This window comes from Mus musculus, chromosome 6 (genome assembly GCF_000001635.26).
Source record: "Mus musculus strain C57BL/6J chromosome 6, GRCm38.p6 C57BL/6J".
Taxonomy (NCBI): Eukaryota; Metazoa; Chordata; class Mammalia; order Rodentia; family Muridae; genus Mus; species Mus musculus.
Genome location: NC_000072.6, coordinates 12,165,967 through 12,190,894, shown reverse-complemented (window position 1 = coordinate 12,190,894; position 24,928 = coordinate 12,165,967). Strand labels below are relative to the sequence as shown.

Here is a 24,928-nt window from a genome sequence, read left to right as displayed (position 1 = left end):
TGAAGTAGCCATTCTAATATCTAATAAAATCGACTTCCAACCCAAAGTCATAAAAAAGACAAGGAGGGGCACTCATACTCATCAAAAGTAAAATCCTGCGAGAGGAACTCTCAATTCTGAATATCTATGCTCCAAATACAAGGGCAGCCACATTCATTAAAGAAACTTTAGTAATGCTCAAAGCACACATTGCACCTCACACAATAATAGTGGGAGACTTCAACACACCACTTTCATCAATGGACAGATCGTGGACACAGAAACTAAACAGGAACACAGTGAAACTAACAGAAGTTATGAAACAAATGGATCTAACAGATATCTACAGAACATTTAATCCTAAAACAAAAGGATATAACTTCTTCTCAGTACCTCATGGTACCTTCTCCAAAATTGACCACATAATTGGTCACAAAAAAAGCCTCAACATATACAAAAATATTGAAATTGTCCCATGCATCCTATCAGATCACCATGGACTAAGGCTGATGTTCAATGACAAAATAAATAATAGAAAACCAACATTCACGTGGAAACTGAACAACACTCTTCTCAATGATACCTTGGTCAAGGAAGGAATAAAGAAAGAAATTAAAGACTTTTTAGAGTTTAATGAAAATGAAGCCACAACATACACAAACTTATGGGACACAATGAAAGCATTTCTAAGAGGAAAACTCATAGCTCTGAGTGCGTCCAAAAAGAAACTAGAGAGTGCAGACACTACCAGCTTAACACACCTAAACGCTCTAGAACAAAAGGAAGCAAATTCACCCAAGAGGAGTAGACTGCAGGAAATAATCAAACTCAGGGGCAAAATCAACCAAGTGGAAACAAGAACTGTTCAAAGAATCAACCAAACGAGGAGCTGGTTCTTTGAGAAAATCAACAAGATAGATAAACCCTTAGTAGGACTCACTAGAGGGCACAGGGAAAGCATCCTAATTAAGAAAATCAGAAATGAAAAGGGAGACATAATAACAGATCCTGAAGAAATCCAAAACACCATCAGATCCTTCTACAAAAGCTATACTCAAAAAAACTGGAGAACCTGGATGAAATGGACAAGTTTCTAGACAGATACCAGGTATAAAAGTTAAATCAAGATCAGGTTAATGATCTAAACAGTCCTATATCCCCTAAAGAAATAGAAGCAGTCATTAATAGTCTCCCAACCAAAAAAGCGCAGGACCAGATGGGTTTAGTGCAGAGTTCTATCAGACCTTCAGAGAGGATCTAATCCCAGTTCTTCACAAACTATTCCACAAATTAGAAACAGAAGGTACTCTACCCAACTCATTCTATGAAGCCACAATTACTCTGATACCTAAACCACAGAAAGATCCAACAAAGATAGAGAACTTCAGACCAATTTCCCTTATGAATACCGATGCAAAAATCCTCAATAAAGTTCTCGCAAACCGAATCCAAGAACACATTAAAGCCATCATCCATCCTGACTAAGTAGGTTTCATCCCAGGGATGCAGGGATGGTTCAATATATGGAAATCCATCAACGTGATCCAGTATATAAATAAACTCAAAGACAAAAACCACATGATCATCTCGTTAGATGAGGACAAAGCATTTGCCAAAATCCAATACCCATTCATGATAAAAGTCTTGAAAAGATCAGGAATTCAAGGCCCATACCTAAACATGATAAAAGCAATCTACAGCAAACCAGTAGCCAACATCAAAGTAAATGGTGAGAAGCTGGAAGAAATCCCACTAAAATGAGGGACTAGACAAGGCTGCCCACTCTCGCCCTACCTCTTCACCATTGTACTTGAAGTCCTAGCCAGAGCAATTCGACAACAAAAGGAGATCAAGGGGATACAAATTGGAAAAGATAAAGTCAAAATATCACTTTTTGCAGACGATATGATAGTATATATAAGTGACCCTAAAAATTCAACCAGAGAACTCCTAAACCTGATGAACAGCTTTGGTGAAGTAGCTGGATATAAAATTAACTCAAACAAGTCAATGGCCTTTCTCTATACAAAGAATAAACAGGCTGAGAAAGAAATTAGGGAAACAACACCCTTCTCAATAGTCACAAATAATATAAACTACCTTGGCATGACTCTAACTAAGGAAGTGAAAGATCTTTATGATAATAACCTCAAGTCTCTAAAGAAAGAAATTAAAGAAGATCTCAGAAAATGGAAAGACCTCCCATGCTCATGGATTGGCAGGATCAATATAGTAAAAATGGCTATCTTGCCAAAAGCAATCTACAGATTCAATGCAATCCCCATCAAAATTCCAACTCAATTCTTCAACGAATTAGAAAGGGCAATCGGCAGATTCATCTGGAATAACAAAAAAACCTAAGATAGCAAAAACTCTTCTCAAGGATAAAAGAACCTCTGGTGGAATCACCCTGCCTGACCTAAAGTTGTACTACAGAGCAATTGTGATAAAAACTGCATGGCACTGGTATAGAGACAGACAAGTAAACCAATGGAACAGAATTGAAGACCCAGAGATGAACCCACACACCTATGGTCACTTGATCTTTTACAAGGGAGCTATGGCCATTCTGTGGAAAAAAGACAGCATTTTCAATAAATGGTGCTGGCACAACTGGCGGTTATCATGTAGAAGAATGTGAATTGATCCATTCCTATCTCCTTATACTAAGGTCAAATCTAAGTGGATTAAGGAACTCCACATAAAACCAGAGACACTGAAACTTATAGAGGAGAAAGTAGGAAAAAGCCTCAAAGATATGGGTACAGGGGGAAAATTCCTGAATAGAACAGCAATGGCTTGGGCTGTAAGATCGAGATTCGATAAATGGGACCTCATAAAGTTGCAAATCTTCTGCAAGGCAAAATACACTGTCAATAAGACAAAAAGACCACCAACAGATTGGGAAAGCATCTTTACCTATCCTAAATCAGAATGGGGACTAATATCCAATATATATAAAGAACTCAAGAAGATGGACTCCAGAAAAAAAAAATAACCCCATTAAAAAAGGGGGCTCAGAGCTGAACAAAGAATTCTCACCTGGGGAATACCGAATGGCAGAGAAGCACCTGAAAAAATGTTCAACATCCTTAATCATCAGGGAAATGCAAATCAAAACAAACCTGAGATTCTACCTCACACCAGTAAGAATGGCTAAGATCAAAAATTCAGGTTACATCAGATGCTGGCGAGATATGGAGAAATAGGAACACTCCTCCATTGTTGGTGGGATTGCAAGCTTGTAAAACCACTCTGGAAATCAGTCTGGCTGTTCCTCAGAAAATTGGACATAGTACTACCAGAGGATCCCGCAATACCTCTCCTGGGCATATATCCAGAAGATGTCCCAACCGATAAGAAGGACACATACTCCACTATGTTCATAGCAGCCATATTTATAATAGCCAGAAGCTGGAAAGAACGCAGATGCCCCTCAACAAAGGAATGGATACAGAAAATGTGGTATATTTACACAATGGAATACTACTCAGCTATTAAAAAGAATGAATTTATGAAATTCCTAGGCAAATGGATGGACCTGGAGGGCATCATCCTGAGTGAGGTAACCCAATCACAAAGGAACTCACATGATATGTACTCTCTGATAAGTGGATATCAGCCCAGAAACTTAGGATACCCAAGATATAAGATACAATTTGCTAAACACATGAAACTCAAGAAGACTGAAGACCAAATGTGGACACTTTGCCCCTTCTTAAAATTGGTAACAAAATACCCATGGATGGAGTTACAGAGACAAAATTTGGAGCTGTGACGAAAGGATGGACCATCTAGTGATTGCCATATGTAGGGATCCACCCCATAATCAGCTTCCAAACGCTGACACCATTGCATACACTAGCAAGCGTTTGCTGAAAGGACCCCGATATAGCTGTCTCTTGTGAGACTATGCCGGGGCCTAGCAAACACAGAAGTCGATGCTCACAGTCAACTATTGGATTGATCACAGGGCCCCCCATGGAGGAGCTAGAGAAAGTAACCAAGGAGCTAAAGGGATCTGCAACCCTATAGGTGGAACAACATTCTGAACTAACCAGTACCCCGGAGCTCTTGACTCTAGCTGCATATGTATCAAAAGATGGCCTAGTCGGCCATCACTGGAAAGAGAGGCCCATTGGACTTGCAAACTTTATATGCCCCAGTACAGAGGAACGCCAGGGCCAAAAAGTGTGATTGTGTGGGGAGGGAAGTGGGGGGAGGGGTATGGGGGAGTTTTGGGATACCATTGGAAATGTAAATGAGGAAAATACCTAATAAAAAATATATATCTTTTAAAAAAAAAAGAAAAAAAAGCAACATTTTGACTTCAAAACTGGACCACAATATGAGGATATTTAGAATAAATATTGGATAAGCAGTAAGCAGATCAGTAAAATGTTTCTAAGTCTATATTCCCCAATGATTATGAATTCAGAGTCCCAGCATGTCCCAGCAAGAACTAATCTCAGGTTTGTTACTATGTTCCTATTCTCAACATCTTGTATTTATGATAGCCAGTCTGCCCCATTTGATTGGCCACCAATCTCAAAATCATTTTCAAATTCCTGTTCATGCCCACTTTTTTCCATCATCTTCTAGTTCTATTGGTGTTTCTTCTGTGACCAAGAATGGCTATTAATCATGAAACAATAAGATGCAGAGCCTCTTGAGTCTCTTGCATCAGTCAGTGTAACAATATTTCCACTGATTCCACTTGTTCAGTTCTTTCTCCCTACTGATCTTAAACAACTACCCTAAAACACAAATCTGATCACAACAATCTCCTAATCAATATTCTTAGGAAGTTCCCTGTTACTGATTGGAACAAACTCCAGACTCCTTAGCATGGCACACAAAACCTTGGATTTGTCTGACATATAACTTCAGCATACCCTCCTCCAAACCCATTCTTTCCCTAGATATCCCACACTCAACATTCAGTACCTGGCTCAATAGTTTTCTCATAGGGAATTCATGTGTGATACTCTTGTCTGGATCAAGGTCCCTCATCACAGCACTGTGAAGTTCCTTCAGTGTAAAACCTTTCCTTAGCATGGTACAAGTGCTTGAACATTAATCCTCATGGTCACCATTCTGTGAACAATTTAAAGAAGGGCCATAGATTTGTCCTGAATTTTCAGCAAAGAGTACACATGGTCACTGGAGTGACTGATGGGGAAAAGGGGGCATTTTCAAGAAGAAGAGAAAGAAGGATGAGGAGGAGGAAGAGGAGAAGGGGGGAGTAGAAGGAGAGGGGGCAGGAGAGGGTGCAGGAGGAAGAAGAGGGGGAGGAAGAGGGAGAGGACAAGAGGAAGAAGAGGGGGAGGGGAGGAGAGGAGAGGAGAGGAGAGGAGAGGAGAGGAGAGGAGAGGAGAGGAGAGGAGAGGAGGAGGAGAGGAGGAGGAGAGGAGGAGGAGAGAAGAGCCAACCAATTATATGAGTCTAAATAGTTTTCAGATCTATAATTCTGTCTCCATATGTGTATTTGTTTGGACTGGACCTTCATATAGATATATTTCCTACAGAAGGTAAAAGATAAAGTACTAAAATTTCTGAGATTTTTTTTCTTTGACTTGGGGAGAAAGTGTTTTTCTTAACCCATTCTATCATACCATCATGGAAGCACAGGCATGGATCTTCAACAAAATATATCCCACTATTAACTGTTAAAAAATGGGAATATCAGCCAGGCGGTGGTGGCACACGCTTTTAATACCAGCACTTGGGAGGCAGAGGCTGGCAGATTTCTGAGTTTGAGGCCAGCCTGGTCTACAGAGTGAGTTCCAGAACAACTAAGACTACACAGAGAAACCGTGTCTCGAAAAAACAAAAAAACAAACAAACAAACAAAAAAGTTGGGGATACCATTCTGCATGGGTTTATTTCTATTTGATCAAGGATATTGAGAGATTTGTTCTTAGGGTATGTTTTTTAAAAAGAATTTTCAACAACTAATTATAATATGTATTTTTCCTTCTGAAGTAAGGAAGGGAAATGGTTCCCTAACATATTTTAACAATAATAATAATTTGGCCGGTTAAGTGAAAGTTGGAAAACTTTGCTAACAGCCTCTCTTAGCTTGAGTTTCTCACACCTTACACCTTGTCAGTAATAATAAAAACCAAGAAGGTGCACATTTACCTGCCACCTCACTCTTAGGGATCTTTGTGGGTAGCTAAGAAATCTACAGGAGAGAGAGTTTACCTTGTGAGTTATACTGTGAGCTATATACTAATTTTCTCTGACTCAGAACCTCTATGTCTTTTGCTATCATGTAGGAAGCAGTAACAGGATCACTCATTAATCATTAAATTGGGATGAAATCTCAACCCACTCATATTCTTGATAGCATAGTGTGCACCCACACAGTTTATGTGCATATTTTCTTCTGATCATGAATTCCTTAAAAACAAGGATTGCACCTGCACTGGTGCAATCTCAGCTATTCAGGAGGCTAAGGCAGGAAGATTGTAAACTCAACAACTGTCTGGGCTGCAGAATGAGTTCAAGGCCAGCTTGTGCAGTTTAGTGAGACCCTGTTTCAAACTAAGAAGTAAAAAGAAACCTGGGAATATTTCTGTGATGGTTTGAATATGCTTGGCCCAGGAAGTGGCATGATTAGGAGGTGTGGCCTTGTTGTAATAAGTGTGTCACTGTAGGGGATGGGCTTTGAGACCATCTTCCTAGCATGTGGGAGCTAGTCTGCTTGTGGCTTCCTTTGGATGAAGATATAGAACTTTCAGATCCCCCATCCCCATGTCGGCCTGGACGCTGCCATGCTTCTGTTACAATGATAATGGACTGAACCTCTAAACCTGTAAGCCAACCCCAATTAAAAGTTTTCCTTTGCCTGGCATTGGTGGGACATGCCTTTAATCCCAGAACTTGGGAGGCAGAGGCAGGTGGATTTCTGAGTTCAAGGCCAGCCTGGTCTACAGAGTGAGTCCAAGACAGCCAGGGCTATACAGAGAAACGCTGTTTTGGAAAAAGAAAAAAAAAAAAAAGGTTTCCGTTATAAGAGTTGAGTTGGTTACGGTGGCTGTTCACAGCACCAAAACAGAAACTAAGACAATTGTTTTGTAGTAGAACTCTTCTTTAGCACGCATAAGGTCCTGGATTTAATTCCTACTACCACAAGACAACATAACCATCCAAACAAAACAATGTGAAAGGATTATATGTAATCTCTCTGAAGTCCAAATCTCTCTAATCCATACCTTAATTATAGTAGATATTAGGTAAATAAAAATACCACAGTGTGGAGGATTAAAATAAAGGGGATCAAGGAAAACTTACTACATAATTTTCAGATTTATTGGCTAAATTTGTGTCATTTTTAAAAGATAATTATCATTCTAAATTTGAAGGCATTAGACTACTGATTGTCCATTCCCATTCTTCAAATAACATGACCTTAACCTCTGCACTTTTATTGTTCTCCTTTCTTCATGGTATGCAATATATATATGAATATTATATACATATATCTCATAATATTTCAGGTAAAATAATTCATTAATTCTCAATATCAAAATATTCTACCACAAAGAAAATAAATATTTGCAAGAGATTTGCTTAGTAAATAACTATGATTAGATATAGCCAATGACAGAAATTAGCTGTCATTTCTTCCTTCAGTAGCTGGGAATATTTCAAGACAAAGGAAGAAACATTTCATCAAAGTAACATTTTAATCTCACAAATCTATGTAATAAAGAAGAGTCTCATGGAAAATAATCTGTGCCATGGTTATTATTCTTTATCTTTGCAATATTATCATCAACAATAAAGCTCAAAGAACTAAATCACTTATTTTTTGCAAAAGAAAAAAAGAATGCTTGAGATTGAAAGCTTCTTATGAAAAGAAAGTTGTCTGTACTTTTTTTCCAGTTGGAAATGTCCTTCTGGACCCCTTGTTGGTTAGTTTTGAAACATGCCCTTACCTTGACATCTTAAGTGCAACTGAAGAACTGAAAAGATAATTTGCAGGCATTATTCTAGCCTTACATTTTTCAGGGTTCTCTTCTGCTTGCGACAGTGTTTAAAGCATCTAGAGGAATTTGCATGTGTTACAAACTGAATGTCAGTACCTCCTGAAAATTCATACATTGAAGTCCTAATCTCTACTGTGATGGTATTTTCTGGTGGAATCTTTGGATAGTCATTTTCTCTGGATGAGGGCATAAGGGTGGAGCTCCCTATGATGGGATTAGAAGAAGGAGAATCATCCTTCTCATACTCCTTTTCCTCCTCCTCCTCCTCATTACCACCACCACCGCCAACGACCATCATCATCATTAGCAGCAACAGCAGCAGCAGCACCAACAACAACAACGACCATCATCATCATTATCAGCAACAGCAGCAGCAGCAGCAGCAGCGGTGGCAGCAGTGGCGGCAGGTGGTTGCTCTCTGCCTACCATGTGAAGGCATAGAAAGGTGGTATAGGATGAAAGACAGGAGAGAGTCCTTGCTGAACCAGACCAGGCTGGCATCCTACCATTACAGGCTTGCAGCCTCCACAGTGGTGGGAAATAAACTGATGTTGGTTAAGCCAAAAAAAAAAAAAAAAAAAAAAAAAAAAAAAAAGAAAGAAAGAAAGAAAGAAAGAAAGAAAGAAAGAAAGAAACACACCCTTGTCCAGTCCATGTGATGTGTGTCTTAACAAATGCCTAAATATGTGCATTTGCGATGGATCATATGTTTCTATCCCCCACCCCAAAGTGGGGCTGGAAACCCTAATACAAAAATGAGGTAATATTATGAGTTGGTACCCTTAAGAAGTAATTAGTCTTTGATAGCCAGTTCCTCAAAAATAGAATTATTGTCTTTATGAAGAGGCCTCAGAAAATTCCCTTAACCTTTTTTTTTCTACAACATGAAGATGTGGGATACTACTCTGTATTTAAAAGAGAATTAACAGAATTTAAATATACTGATACCCTGATCTGAGACTTGCAGCCTCCAGAATGGATGAACACAGATCTGTTTTATTTATTAGCCTTGCGACTATGATATTTTATTACAGTGATGTGAACTGACCTAGAAAGCATGTAGAGGATCAAAGCAGCATAAATGATAAAATCTGTGGCCTGTGTAGTGGGCTCTGGGTCTTTCATTTCTGAGTTTAACCTAAGGAAAAGAACACTGTCTTCCTCAGTAAGAGGAAACCAAGTCACTGGATGAAGAAGCAAAGAAGGAGTGAGTGAGCTCAGCACAGAAGCCATAAAGACTAGAAGGAAGATTACTTGATAAAGTCTTGCCCCTAGAAATCTCCTAGAGTCGTAAAGCTCTTCTCAGCAACTGAAGAGCGGGGCTCCAAAAGGCCCAGAGCTCCTGATGGGGGTATACCCGATACATAAAACCATTGGGTTTGAGCTCCTAACATAACTGGCTCAAGGTTAGGGGTTAGCATTCCCAGAAGGTCTTGGGGAAATCTGGGAAGGGAAACTTGCTGGAAGGCTAGGTAAGGTTTTAAAGCCACTGAAATGTAGTCATAAATATAAAGGCGATCCCATTTTATTCACAAGCTTGTGAAGCACAGGGTACATTTTGTAACAAAAATATCAAAGTACAAAAGATAAATTTCAAAGGCAAAGTTTACAGCTTGTCCTCTACAGGACAGGCTATCTGGGATGCTCTTTCATCACAGTTAGTTAAATGAGGGTTCTGGCAGCGCAATGACTCAGAGATAACAAAATAAAGTCGTAACATCAATATCCTCAAATGTTTGTAGATATATGTGAGAACATAAATATTAAATGTTGAAAAAGGAATTCAACCTGCCCTTCAGATCCAGCCAGCTGGCTTCCCTCCATCACACAGTGCCCTCTAAGATGAACGTAATAAAACAAAAGTATAAACCAGTGTTCCCAAGGAAAGAAGTGGAAATGTGGAGGAGTTTTCTGATTTTGTTGGCATTATTTATTCATTCATTCCTTCATTTGTTTATTTATTTATTTATGTTCTGTCTGTACATACATATGCATTGGCACAGGTATGAACGTCAGAAAAAAAATTGCGTCAGTTCTTCTCTTCCTTCCTGTGGGTCAATTCGCCCACTTAACTACCTTTTCACTCTATAAAGAAAAATTTAACTATGCTTATTGCTTGGCAGTAGATAACCTACTGGAAGGTGATGGGATTCTCTGAGGGGCTATGATAAATTCTGTCCAAGGAGACCTGTAGCAACTATTCAATGTTGTGATTGCTACATAACCTCTAGCAGTTTGTTTACTTCAAGGAGGGCCTGGATTTATAGAGACATTAGCATTCAAGGTCCATTTGTTAATAATGCTCCAAGGTAACTTTGTGTTTTATTTTTTCCAATATGGCAGCTATGATGATTAATTGAATCTTGATGTCAACTTGGTTGAATAGGGAATCAATTAAAAAACAAATGTTTCAGAGCAGATCTATTAGGGCATTGCAAGGAAGGATTCATTGACAGACCTTCTCCCAGAATAGGCATCACTTTCCTGAAGACCTCTGAGGAAAAGACAGTGTACTTACGTACCTGCCTTTGCTTCTTGCTGATGAATCCATCTATTCCATAATGATTGTTGGTGCTGCCATCCTTCCGGGACAGCAGAAACCGGCATCTTCAGCCTTTCAACCTGGACAGAAGATAAGCAGCCTTCTGGGGATCTTCCAGTCCTTTAGCTGGGGCACATACTCTTGTGAATGTAGCAACTACCAGCAAATTCAGCAACTTCTGAGCTCCTCTCATGTAGACAGCCATGCTTGAAGTGCCCAGCTCCTAATCTCATAAAGCCTCTTTTTGTAATATTTATTCATTCTGTTGGGTTTGTCCTTCTACAGAACCTTGACCAATAATGTGGTTATTTGGAATAATCAAAAAAAAAAGCATGACATCTCTTATTATTATTAAGTTGAAGCAAGGAGACAGCACAGCAAAGGAGATGAGGCAGTTCCACTGAGGAACTTCACAATCCTGACCTGTGACCTGACCATAAGATCCATGTTAAAGACCTAAATTACTTTCTGAAACAAACAAACAAAAAAAAAACCTCCTGCCTTTCCTTATATCTACACCTTTCACAATTATGCTAGATGACAGCCACTCAGATTGGCTCTCTGAACCCTGCTTCACTATAACCTATTAGACAGAAATGCAATATCTTTTTAACACAACAAAAATGAAAATCCCACCAAGAAGCAAAGCTTGATAGGGTAAATATTCCCCTAACATTTCTGATTAACACCTCTGATTATTTTTTTCTTAAGTTCAAAGAGCTATTAATAGAAAACAGTAGCACCGTGCAGTTAAGTGCAGCAGATGGCACATAGGAGTGAGCGGTGTGCAATTTACAGTAAACAAATTCTTTATCTTTGACGGGTCATGGGGAGAAGTAAAACGGTCTCCAACTCAATCAGGGAATATGCAAGAAAACACTGACATGCAGATTCACTAATTACATTGAAATATGTTAAAAAGCTACAATTATCCCAATGGATGAAACCTTTTTCCATGAAGATTAGAAAAAACAACCAGGCGTCATGGGCTGACAGCAAGATACCATTTGTAAATGTGCTCCCAGATTGGTTGACACCTGTTTAGAGAAGAGATTCAAATCTTCAGGGCCCTCAACTTGGTTGCCTCTGGAGGCTGGTACACTCCTTGATGGTAAGCGTGAATGTGAGCCATCAGCTGTTTCTAACCAAATATCTGAGGGGAAAGGTAGCAAACATTATCTCCTTCCTTCGGAAGGAGGGGATGATAAATCAAAAGGAAAGAACTCTAAAAATATTAATTTGAAAATATATAATTTCTCAGCTATGAAAAATATAAAGATGCAATCTGAATTATATGAAGGAATTCGTGGACCTAGAAAAACAGAGGAATTTGGACTATGAACCAGCTTGTCAGAAAGATACAAAGACATGCAGATACAAAGGCAGTAAATTCTCAAGTTCAAGAACAAGCTGGGACAGAATGAATTTTGGACCAGGAGTAATCAGAATGGTAATTTCAGGACCATTTCCCACCCATCTAAGTTTAGGAAGATGTGCATATCTCTGAATTCATTTGTGATGAAAAAATATATATTTACTGTTCTTTTCCTAAGAGTTAAGGGGTTAAGGTCAAGGAATGCTGATTTATGGGATGATCAAAAGGGAACCTGGAATAAGTAACTGAATTGATATATAAATTTAAAAACAAAACCAAAACTGGGCTTTCAGTCTGCATGAGATGAGCCAGCAGAAAGTGTTTGCAGTTCCTTAGAATTTTCTCTAGTGAAAGCTGAACTGTCCAGAAATCTCTGGAGAGCAACAACAGCTCTTCAAGAATATTTCTCTTAGCAGAATTTCTGATTTTGGTTGGAAAAATCCATGGAGAACTAGTACGACTCTTTTTAAAAATTTCCATAGCTCTTTTAGAACTTTTTAAAACAGGATTTCTGACCTTGGTTGGAAATCCCAAGAATTGCTTAGAGAGTGAATACAGTACTTTTATGTTTTCTGGCCTTCTGATTTTGATCATAAAACCCAAGAATTACTTTTAGAATTTTTCTAGTAGTATTTCTGACTTGGTCAGAGAATTTTTTTTATCAGCTTTTCTGACTTTGTCAGAAAACCCATGAGCTATCCAGAGAGCTTTTTGAATTTTTACTGCCAGAGAGAGCTGTCTTAACCAGAGAGGTATTTTTAGAATAGCAAGAAAAACCCATCTGGAGCAGAACACAGACACAGAGTGAGAGAGAATAGTCTGACAGGCTGTCTCAAGCATAACACTCACATACCACACACACACACACACACAGAGAGAGAGAGAGAGAGAGAGAGAGAGAGAGAGAGAGAGAGAGAGATTTGAAAAGCCATCTCATGCAGAACATAGGCTATCAGCTTGCAGCTGGGCAGCTGGTCCTTGGCAGGTATATGTTCCCAATGGTTCTATGCTCAAATAGAGAGTAAGGCTTATTTATTAGCTCTGTTCAAAGCCTTATGCACTCTATATGCTTTTGTAAGTAAGGCATTTTAAATATCAAAATGAGAACTTTCACTCTGTGTGACTACACTGGGAGTATCACCTGACTTCTATATGCATTCATTACAGGGGTGGGGGTGGGGTGGGAAATAGTGCAGATAAATTCACTTTTATAGACATTTTAAATTTCCCTCCGTTGTAATTTTGGTGTAGAATAATGCTTCAAATTCCTATGGGCATTAAATACCATGAATATCTTCATATTGGGAAGAAAAGAATTCGCATTAAAAAATGTTCATTTTGGCTGGAGAGGTGGCTCAGCGGTTAAGAGCACTGACTGCTCTTCCAGAGGTCCTGAGTTCAATTCCCAGCAACCACATGGTGGATCACAACCATCTGTAATGGGATCTGATGCCCTCTTCTGGTCTGTCTGAAGATAGCAACAGTGTACCCATATACATAAAATAAATAAATAATTTTTAAAAATGTTCATTTGTAAACAGATCTACATAGGAGACTGTGTAGTCACAGATGGCTATGAAATTTTTATGTGGGGCTATTTAAACATGAGATGTCCTGCAAGTGTCAAATACATGCTGTGGTGGTTTGAATAAAAGGCCAATAAGCAATGGCACTATTAGGAGGTTAGAGTAGGTGTGGCCTTGTTGGAGGAAGAGTGTGTCACTGGGAGGTGGGTTTTCACTTTTTAGAAGCTCAAGGCACACCTAGTGGCTTACTGTCTCTTCCTGCTGCCTGAAGATCCTGTGAAGAACTCTAAGCTACTTTTCCAGCACCATGTCTGCCTGCCTGCTGACATACTTCCTTCCATGACAATGATGGACTAAACCTCTGAAACTGTAAGAAAGGCCCAATTAAATATTTTCCTTTAGAAAATTTGTTTGGTTATTTTGTCACTTCACAGCAATAAAGCCCTAACTAAGACACATGCTATCTTCAAACACTCATTTCTTTAGAAAGAAAACAAAATATTTCTTTACAATGATTTATATCAACTCAACATTGAAATAGGTTTAGGAACACTGGGTTAAATACAATATTTAAACCAATACTAAAATTAATTTTCCGCTTTCCATTTCTTTAATATAGTTATCAGAAAATTTTTAAATTTTAAATTGTGTATATGATTTGTTATGTTTCTATTTGAAAAAACCTATGAGAGAGTAAATTGTGCTACATTTATATATTATACCATTGTTTATGTTAATAATAACTCAAATACCTAGCCATCAAAAATAATAAAATCTTTATTTTTTACAATAGTTTCATAACTATGCCATTTTTATTAATATTTACCAATAATCACTAATATTTATTAAGTGTCCAGGTATTGTGCAGAGTACTATACAATTTGCATACATTATTCCATGTACTCCTAATTAGCTTACTAAGGATTCAAAAGAATATAAATGAACACCTACACTTAGCAGCTCTTTATCTGTGTCTGAGCAAAGCTAGGCTTGGACATTTTTCAGTTTGTATTCTAAGAAATGTTTTCCTTTGCCCTGTATGGCAACCCCTGCCTGCCACCCCTCACCAACCTATTTAGCCATTCATAAGGAAGCTTCCAAAATAAATACCCAGCCAGCCCAGGAGTAAAACCTTTCTGTTGAATCTGTGTATCACTTTTATCTTTTCTGTTTCAGAAAACAGTGGGTTTATAACAGTGTTGCAGATTGTCCAAATAATGGGAGCTAAGCTTAATGGAATTATGAGAAAATTGCCAATGCAATATCTGAATTAAAAATAATTCCTTATTGGGCGTTTCTTTTGGTGTAAGCTTTTGGCTCCAGTTGCACTTTTCCCTATTTTGAGACATATACTTTCAAGTTCCTACCTTTACTGATTGGCTGATGGCCGATGTGAAACTCACTGTGCCAGCAGCATACACACACAAGCACTTTATTTCTACTCCAAGACTACTTACAAGTAGTCAAATAATTCTCCACCTGCAAAAGGTAGTCGAGGAGATATATACCTTCTAGTATGTTAAATCACAGGTATATTTTGACAATGTATTGAAACATCTGGAATACTTCTTTTTACTAGTAGGGTGCAGAAACACCCACATTATGTTAAACCATACAAAAAGTTCAGGAAAATAGTACATTGTCAGCATTAATAGGAATAAAACAAATAGCTAAATTATATTAATTTTGTTCTAGCAGTAGAATTCCTTGTGTAGCTTCTGAATGTTTTCTGTGTTTAGATTAATTAATCCCATAAATGTATTCAATCAAAACCAGTATTGTCCTTGCTATTGATTTTAGGCCAATAGCAATATCAGGTCAATACTGCTAAGAATTTTACTAAAACATCTTATTTGAAAGTATCTTCATGATCTTCTAAGTTCCATATATTATCTCAGAGTGTGAGAAGTCTGAGATCTAACAAGGGTGTAACAATACCTTTTTAGATTAATAAAATCAATATATTGACTTTTCCTAAGTAGCATCATTTCAGAAATGCATAACTGCAGCCCTGAAGATCTCTAGGATATGCTCAAAGAAGGAACATGAAAAATACACAAGACGTGTCCTTCTAAAGAACTGCTCAGTTTGTTTTAATTATATGAACTGGACATCACTTTTTATTTAGGAACATATATGTGTACACACACACAAATGCATGCAATAACAGCTAGTGAAAAAGGAGGCATAAATCTGAAGGAGAACTGGAAAAGAGTTTATGAGGTTTATGTCAAGGACCAAACCCCAGCTTGGAGAGAGGTTCTGAGAAAAGTAAAGCAATTGACTCAAAGTCAAATCCTGGGTCCAAGTTGGCTGCCTATGCTCTACTAGAGACAGTTTTTCAGCCTGCTTTTTCTCTGATCAGCTTTCTCTGGAGATCTCTAGACAGTTCTCTCTGTGTTCTGCCAGAGAAAGTTCTCCAAGCAGATCTTTCTTGCTATTCTAAAAACTTCTCTGGATAGCTCATCTCTTGCAGATCATAAGCCCAGTTTTTTATTTTACATATCAATTCAATCTTTATTCCAGGTTCCCTTTTTGATTATCCTATGAATCAGCATCTCATGACCCCAGCCCCTTAATTCTTAGGGAACAGCAAGCACATATTTTCTTTTAACATTGCAAAAGAGGTCTGCTTGCCTCTGTTCTTCACAGACAATAAGCTAGCTGGGTAGGATCCTATCCTGAAATTACCATTTCTACAACACCTGGGTCTAACTTTGCTCTGTCCCAGGCTGATCCTGAACTTAACAATTTGTCTGCCTGTGTAAGGAAAAAAAAAAGAAAGAAAGAAAGAAAGAAAGAAAGAAAGAAAGAAAGAAAGAAAGAAAGAAAGAAAGAAAGAAAGAAAGAATGGAAGAAAGAAAGAAAAAGAAAAGACCTTAGCTGAATGGGATCTCCTGTGATCACCACTCGATAAACCTCATTATCTCCTTCCTTCCTATCTTTCTGACAAGTTGGCTCATAGTATAGTTGCCTCTGTTTTTTTTTTTTTTTTTCAGATTCCTGATGCCCCTCATATAATTCACATTGCACCCTTATATTTTGCATAGTTGAGAAATTATGATTTCAACCTTGTTTTTAGAGTTCTTTTCCACTGCCTTAAGGGCTATCCTGAAGGTTCCAGGGTTTATGATTCTCATAGGACATTAGCCATACCTTCACTTCCTGGACTCCTGCTGTCTCTGATTATCATGGAGTCATGATGTTAACACAGAGGACATTTCTTAAAGGAAGAATGTAAAATATGTAAATTATCATACAAACTAGCCTTATGCCCATGGCAGCCAACCACACTCTTGGAGGCCCATGTCTGCTGGCCCAGTCCCAGGGGCAGGAACCATGTCATTCTCTCCTCTATCCTCAACAAGGCTATGCCAGACCCAACAGGGTTTGAAGGGAGGAAAGGTAGAAATGTTATAATCGAATTATAATTTCAAAAACTAAAAACAAACAAACAAACAAACAAACAAAAAACTAACAAAATACATAGTTTAATAGTGAAGTAGAGACCATACGACAAGTTGAACTGAAAAGCAGGGATAGCTCTGCAAACATATGACTTAAGTTACAAGGCTTCGGAGGCAGGGCTTGGTCAATAGAAACATAGAGACAATTGAAAGAAAAACTGACAAAAGAAAAGACTCCATTTTCTTTGTCCACTGGAAGACAAAGTTGGATGAAATATAATGTAAGAAAATGTAAGAAATCAACAAATGACTTAGCTTTAGTCTATGTTGTAAAATGTCTTGAATGCTAGATGATGAATGTATACTAGTTTGACAAGATTCAAAACTATCAAGGGAGAGAGGAAAATGTTGTGTAAGCAAGATAAACCCACTAACATAACCGTGGATCTGTCTGAGAAGTCAAATTAAAAATAGAACGAAAATGAGATCTCATCTCCAGTAGCAAGCCTGAAATCTGCAGAGGAGAGCTTACAGATAAACAAGAACTACAGGATGTGGAGAGTGCAAGAGGAAGCCCATCTGGAAGAGTGGGATGTAAAATTCTGAACTGACCATTAACACGTAGGTCAAAACTGTGGAGAGAGTGGAATCTGATTTTTCTCATTTGCTAGTTTTACCAAATTCAGGAAAATACATAAAAATTATGAAATATTTGCTATTTCTAATTATTTACCACCTTAAATATGGAGTACCTTATAGTAGCTTAAATTATATAACATGAAACAATTACTTAAAAATAGTAAGTATACCAAAGCACACAGGAGACACAGGGACACTTGAACTAATTACTATTTTACTGTTTTCATTCTTACCTAGCAGAATTTGTCCTTTGAAGAGACACAGTGCAATCTCTCACAGCAGGTATGAGTCACTTTGATCTTGACTTTAAAACAATACTGTCATCACTTCTCAGAAACTCCACTTCGTTCCATATTGCTTTTCTAAAACGTATCCAAACACTACAAATAAGAAAACGAGGAATCTACTAAGTCATTTAGAATTGTTTCTATTCTATTAAAGCATTTATAGTCTTCATCAGAATTGTTGTTGACATTCCACTGAGATTTTTAATATTTTTTATTTTAAGATAAATATATAAAAACTTGGTTTTTTTTTAATTGATAGAATAATTATACAGTCATGGGACCTCAGTGTGATAAATTGACATGTGCACTCACGTTCCACAATCCATTCAGGGTAATTAGCATATCCATCATATCAAACATATACTGTTGCTTTGTAATGGGAATATTCAAAATCCTCTCTGCTAGGTATTGTGATGCATTTTAGTAAATCATTAAATATAGTCGCCTTACTGTGCCATAGAATAGAAGAACTTAATCCTCTTATGTAAATATGAATGTGGCTTCTATCAGCCTCCTTACCCTTCTCAGCCTCTGGTAGTCAGGACTCTACTCTCTCCATTTAGAAAAATTATTCCTTAAGGTCAAATTAAAAAGGACTTGTCTTCAGTTGACTGACTACATACCCAGAAGAAAGACTGTATCTGATGGGGTTTCTTCATCTGTTACTGTTTGTCATCTAAAACTGTCTCCCAAGGTCATTGCTCTAAATCAAACAACAAATTTGAAGCTTTAAGAATATTAAAGCTTGACTAATTATTAATGGGGTCTATTATGGTAAATTTAATAAGCAATTAAATATTTTAGTTTTTTTCCTACCTAACCTATGTTAGCAGAGACATTATGAACCTTTTCTTCTTGATTCATTCAACTATAAATAAAACTAAAGTACATAAAAATACAAGACAAATGAGCTACTGTTACTGTTATTAGTCTTATTTATAATTGTCACCTTTAAAAAAAAGGATTCCCTTACCAAAGGAACATAAAGGCTACCAATTTCCACTTATAGGGAAATGGATCTGTGAGTATTAATGTCTTCTCCTGTCACCTCATTTTATTTTATCCGGCAGAGTAGAGAGAAAAGCTAAACTAGGCAGAACAAATAGAACTTCTTTGACTTGTGTGACAGAAAAATTCCCCCAGGTGGAGGTTTTCTGTAGCTGTAATAAATCTTGATTTAGAGAACTATAATATTTCATGATAGAAAACATTTCATTTCCCTAAACTACTGTAATGTGCAAACCTATAGGAAAACAATTGAATGGGCTGCTAAAACCAGTGCTGATATTTATAAATAAAAAATTAATGATTTTGTGAAATTAAGATGAGGACATAAATTGCAGTATGGTATTAGTACCCATGTGTGGGGGGGGGGGGGGAGGGCGGCAGCAGTGCTTGTTTTTCTGAAGGTTAAAGAGACAGTGTAGTATATCATAGCAATGTCCCACCCTGAGTTTCTCTCTGCCTGTCCACCATGATTTCCACATTACTAACACAGATCAAAAAGCATGAGCCATTAACTAAAAGTGTCTGTCCTGAATCAACATGCCTTTTATTTTATTTGGAGGTTACTACTATTCAGTGGAAAATTGAGCGATATTTCTTCTTCCCATTTTCACTTTTTTTTTCCAATTCAGAACTAAGGGTTTAGTTATCTTAATCCTATGGATAAACTTTAACAGGCAACGTTTAATATGCCAAAATCTTTACTGTACACATTTGTGCTCACTCATATAAGCAATCAGTGTTTAGTCTCAGGAGGAGCTCAAGGGTTGTTTAATCTAGATATGTTCCAGGCCACCATATTTGGTCATAATATAAGAGGATTGCAGAAATCCAAATCAAGTAGCTTGCAGAGAATGGGATGTCTGCCATAGGATATTAGTAGAAATAATAAGTAGAAAAAATGAGATGTGATGTGCTCATTTTTTTAAATTAATATGAAGTAACCCATAGGTTAAAAATAACTTTTGGAACCTTAGATTTTGAAAATGAAGATGTGCCTCTGTTGGGAAAAAATAGCCACTGAAACATGCACCAAAAGTGGACCCCCAAAGTCCAAAGATGAGTTCAGCTATTTCACAGCTCAAGTGATAGAAAGTGTTTTTTTTTTTTTGTTTTTTTTTTTCCTGAAATCCTGGACACTAGTGTGACAGAGATTTGAGGGGAAAAATGGTGTTGATTCCAAAAAAAGCAAGCAGATGGGGTACAGAGAGCTGTTCGCTTAAGGGATGCCAGCATCAGGGAAGAGAGGATAAGAAATGTAGCCTTGCGAAGCAGCAGGATCCTGAGATCTGAGTTAATGCCACAAAGCAGAATGTCAATTTACTGATAATAACTACTCATTGGCTGGTTACACCGATGGGAAGATGTGCTAGAGTTGTATTATATGATTGATTACTACGTATTGTGAACCCTAAAACTGATGGTTAAAGTAAACTCTCATCTCATAGTCTCTAAATTCTCCAATAACTCAAACAAACAAACAAACACCAGGCTTACTCAAGACAGATTCCAAAAAGGAGGAATCACTGAGGGCTATCTTAGCTGCTATTGAATAGAAATCAGCCTATCAAGATGCACCACCCAGGAAGATTTGACTATGTTCTAATCCTGTCATTTTTATCATCTGGAAAAGGTGAAAAGCAGTTCATTGTTTATTGTCCCTTAACACATTACTACAGCACCCAAGCTCCAAACAATATTCTAAAGAATAAATAAGGTATTACTTCTCAGCTTTATATTAAGACCAGGTGAAAGATAAATGGGAGAAGGTATACCCAAGTATGACACTCAATCTACCAAATACTAACTTAGCCATTTATACCTTAGCATATATTATTAGAAAGTCTTTGTATATATAGGGGTGGGGGCAAATGGTGATGGGAAAGTATGAGAATCAACTAGCTATCATGAGGGGTTGCAAAAGCATCCATCCCATGCTCACTTGAAATTTAGATTCATCCACTGCACAGCTGAGAACCAAGTAGTTAATGGTGTCCTGTCTCTGCTTCCAAGCACATGGAAAGGTGATGTAAGAAAAACAAAACAAAACAAAACAAAAAACTCATTACCCAAAGGAATTGGTAGAATAGTTAGATGAGGATTTTTTTTAAATCAAATATATTTTCCTTCAAATTATCTGAATATCAGCTTCAGAAAACAGGAAAGAGGGATTGGAAAATATGTGATTTCTTAATAACAAACAAAATCACCCATTCCTAGTTTTTGCCAATATAATTGTAAATACGTCAAAAAAAAAAAAAAATCAACTGTACTGTGAATACAAACCATTTTGGAGAAGGAGTGGATACGACAGTCATACCAAAACTGACAAACCCGAAATCCACGGTCCTCTCAGTGTCTCCTCATCCTCGACCCTCCCACCTGCACTATGTCCTAAGACAGCTGCTAATTTAAAGGCACAATTAATTATATGTGATAAGATGACAGATGCTTTGTGCCCGGTCTCCAACTGGAAGAGCCTCTGTATTCTGGGCACCAGGCTGGTGTCTTCCAAAGACGTCACTGCCCAGGCTGCAGGTTGCTTGGTGGGTGGCTTGCTTGCAACCTGTTTGAGAACCCCACTGTGAGTCAGCCTAGTTTCTGATATCCCCAGCTTGACTTTCTCTTCCTGCTCTTTCTTACTCCTCCTCTCTTTCCCTCCTGGTAGCAAAGACTATCTTACTTGTCACCGCCTGATCAAATCAAGAGAAAGTAAATTCTTCCTACACTCAGGGTTGTTTGTTTTTTTGGGGTTTTTTGTTTGTTTGTTTGTTTTTGGGTTTTGGGTTTTTTTTTTCCCCATCTACACAGAATTCTTCTAAGAAAGTAGTGAGTCAAAAGAGGGAACACACTTGTTTCAGAGCAGTGACTTCCTTTGAGTTGATCTACTATAATGCTGGGGGGGGGGGAATACCCCCACCTCCAGACAAACCTTCCTCAAGTGAAAAAAGTCTGGGATTCTTAAATATTTATTTACAGCGACATACACTTGTGTTGTACAAAAATTCAAAACAATATTTTAAGAGAAAATAAATAATCAGAATACATTTCCCAGATGGCTCAGTGAGCTATTTTAAGAATTTCTCTATAGCCAACATTTATTTAAAATTCCTCAGTATCTATGAAACATGGAGAGAGAAATGCCTAAATTGTGTAACTAATATGTCTGGACTACATGTCAGCCAATAGTATTTTTGTGTTTATTAACACACATAAGATTATACACACACGTGTCTTTAGTTTTTATTGAGACATTTTATTCTTGAGTTCAATCAGCATATGTTGTACCATGGCATCCAATAAACCATGAAAACTAACCAGTTTTGCCCCTTGGAGGCTTGGCAAGATATTTTAGCCAGTTTGGTTTGCATAAGGAGACATGGACCATGTATCATAACATGTGTTGTGTAACCACTTGTTACATAACAAATGTTATTTCTTTTAGTTCTCAGAGCTAGGGTGAGGTCAGGAGCTAGCCCTGATGAGTGTTCCTTTGAAAGTGTAGTATCACCTTCTCCTTTGTGTCTTCATGGCAGAGGGAGGATGAAGGAGTTCCTTGTGTCTCTGGTATAAGAGCACTAATTCACCTTTAAACCTCCTACCTCATATTTGACCCAATACTTCCCGAAGCATCAGCCTCACCACACTATTGGGGAGCAGAATTTCAACTTACAAACAGAATTAGGGCGATACAATCAGGTTTTTTGCAGACAGCTCTAGAGCCTTCAGGATTCACTAATACCAATTTTGCCCATTTAAATCTTACTTTAGAATAATCTTGATTTAGTGTCATATACATTGTCCACTAAACTTCTGGGGCACTTCAATCACATTTTTCAGCCTGCCACACTAATGTACTTTTTCTTTTCCTTCTCTCTCTCTCTCTCTCTCTCTCTCTCTCTCTCTCTCTCTCTCTCTCTCTCTCATTTTTCAAGACAGGGTTTCTTTATAGCCCTAGCTGTTGAGAAACACCCTGAGGACCAGGCTGGCCTCAAACTGAGAGATCCACCTGCCTCTGTCTTCTGAGTGTGGGAATTAAAGGTGTGTACCACTACCACCTGCCTTTGTCTTCTAAAAGTATGGCAAAATGTTTCTAGGTACCTGGATGAAAATTAAGGTGGTCCCTTGACATTTCCTTATTTCTGAAGGTTTATACAAGTCTCATAGCAGGCATCAGTAAAGGAATTAGGTGATTCCGGCTTGGTTGATGTCAAGATTCAATCTTGCTTTAAAATTAAAACATGAATGCCTTCAAAATTGTTTTGTGACTTTATGACTCACTTGGAAATACACTATCCATTTTCCAACATTTTGCTTCAACGGAAACTTAGGTGACAACCTACCTTGCATTTGCCTCCTTTTCTTTTTCATGCTTCTAGCCTTCAGGAGTTAGAATAGAATTGTCCAACCATCAGTTTTCTTTCCGTCCAGTACAGGGCAAGCCAGATTGAACATATCAACAGATTCATCCTCCCTTCCAATATAAACAAAATTGACTTATTTTATCTTCTATTTACCTCTGTGGATCATATACTTTCTCCAAATGGTGACAATAAAAAGCCTCAATTCTATCTATAGGGACTTCACTGTGATCAGGGAAAGCTCTGCACACTATCTTTTGAAAATATTAAGCTATGCTTTCTATGTTGCTGTTTTGTTCTGCATCCCCTTGGTATTCCTCACATACTGCTCTGTGAATTATTCCCACCAGGTTAGACATCCTGGCTTCTCATCACCCCTATTTCCTGCTGCTAATGTAACTTCACTGCACAGTTTCCAGCTCACTGCTTTACTCATCCCAGCCGTCCTCATCAATTCCACTCCACCAAAACCCACCATCCTGTGTAAACGAAGCTCATCCAAATCTGCTTGTTAGTGTGTGAAAACGCTCTACCTCTGTTCCTGGCTCATATTCCAATAGAAATTAAATGAAGGATGAATGTCATATATTCTTTACTGGCCTCTCTACCAAAGGCTTCCCTTTCTCCTGTTATTTACACTTGGAGAACAGGGACTAATGAGTGAAAAAGCCAGTGGTCTACGTTTCTTCCACTATTCATTTGAGTCAATCAATCCACATTGGCCATGTAGGACAAGTAAAAAGCCATTCATACCCTGCCATCAGTCACAGCTCCTCCACATGTTATTTATGCCACACATACAGAATCTATTTTTTGCCTTCTTCAAGCTCAGCCTTAAATCACTTATCTCTGAAGCTGAGGAAACGGTTTCTCTTCTTTGCTTTAAGCCAGATGTAGAAGAATGATCTAGGCAGCCAGGAACATCGGCTTCAACATTCATTCCAGCGTACTACCATCATTTTTCATACGTTAAGTATTTTGTCGACGTGCCTCTTTACTCAACTATCTTTCATTAATCCTCCTTACACACATGGATTTTGCTTTTGAGCAGATTGACTATAGACACTAACCTTCCTGAATTGAAGGTAACATTGCTGAGTTTAACAACTAAGTATGGAAGGCTTTATCTGGTAACCCTACGGTAATAGATGATAACAGAGAACGTGTTGTGCCCACATTGTACAAGTACCATGATTACTACCAGTTAAAATAATCAACAGCACTACATGGACAGGGAGCAAGGGTATGGTGTAGGTGCTCAGTGGTCAATAACCACAACTCTTCATATCTTTGCCACTTTTTTTTTGAGGGCTTTCTTTCTTTTTTTTCTTCTTCTTCTTATTGTTATGATTTTTTAATTGGATAATTTCTTTATTTACATTTCAAATGTTATCCCCTTTCCTGCCTCCCCACCCTCAAATTCCCCTACACTAGAGCATTGAGCCTTCGCAGGACCGAGGGTCTCTCATCCCATTGATGCCTGACAAGACCATCCTCTGCTACATATGCAGCTGAAGCCATGGGTCCCTCCATGTATACTCCTTGGTTAGTGGCTTAGTCCCTGAGAGCTCTGCGGGTGTGTGTGGGGGGTCTGGTTGGTTGATATTGTTGTTCTTCCTATTCAGAGGCAGATGCTCATAGCCAGCCTTTGGACTGAGCACAGGGTCTCCAACTTTGAGGGCTTTCAACTCACAGAAATGCTCCTGGCCTTCTTCATTCTTTCAAGTATTCTTCTTTCAGAGATGCCTTAATGTTAACTGTGTAAAGGTGTTCTGCACTAAACTGGTGTCAGCTGAATATTGGAAATCAA

The 24,928-nt window shown here is 38.0% G+C and overlaps 1 long non-coding RNA gene across 1 annotated transcript in view; it reads right to left on the bottom strand.

The window, feature by feature from the left end:
• The window catches only part of Gm35961, a 44,764-nt gene extending 21,536 nt beyond the window's left edge, over positions 1–23,228 (bottom strand). The window contains exons 1-3 of the long non-coding RNA XR_377345.3: positions 23,101–23,228; positions 17,699–17,845; positions 10,499–10,598 (exon numbers count right to left, since the gene is read on the bottom strand). This is a non-coding gene — a long non-coding RNA (predicted gene, 35961). The remainder of the gene's footprint in view (positions 1–10,498; positions 10,599–17,698; positions 17,846–23,100) is intronic.
• Positions 23,229–24,928: the final 1,700 nt, after the last annotated feature.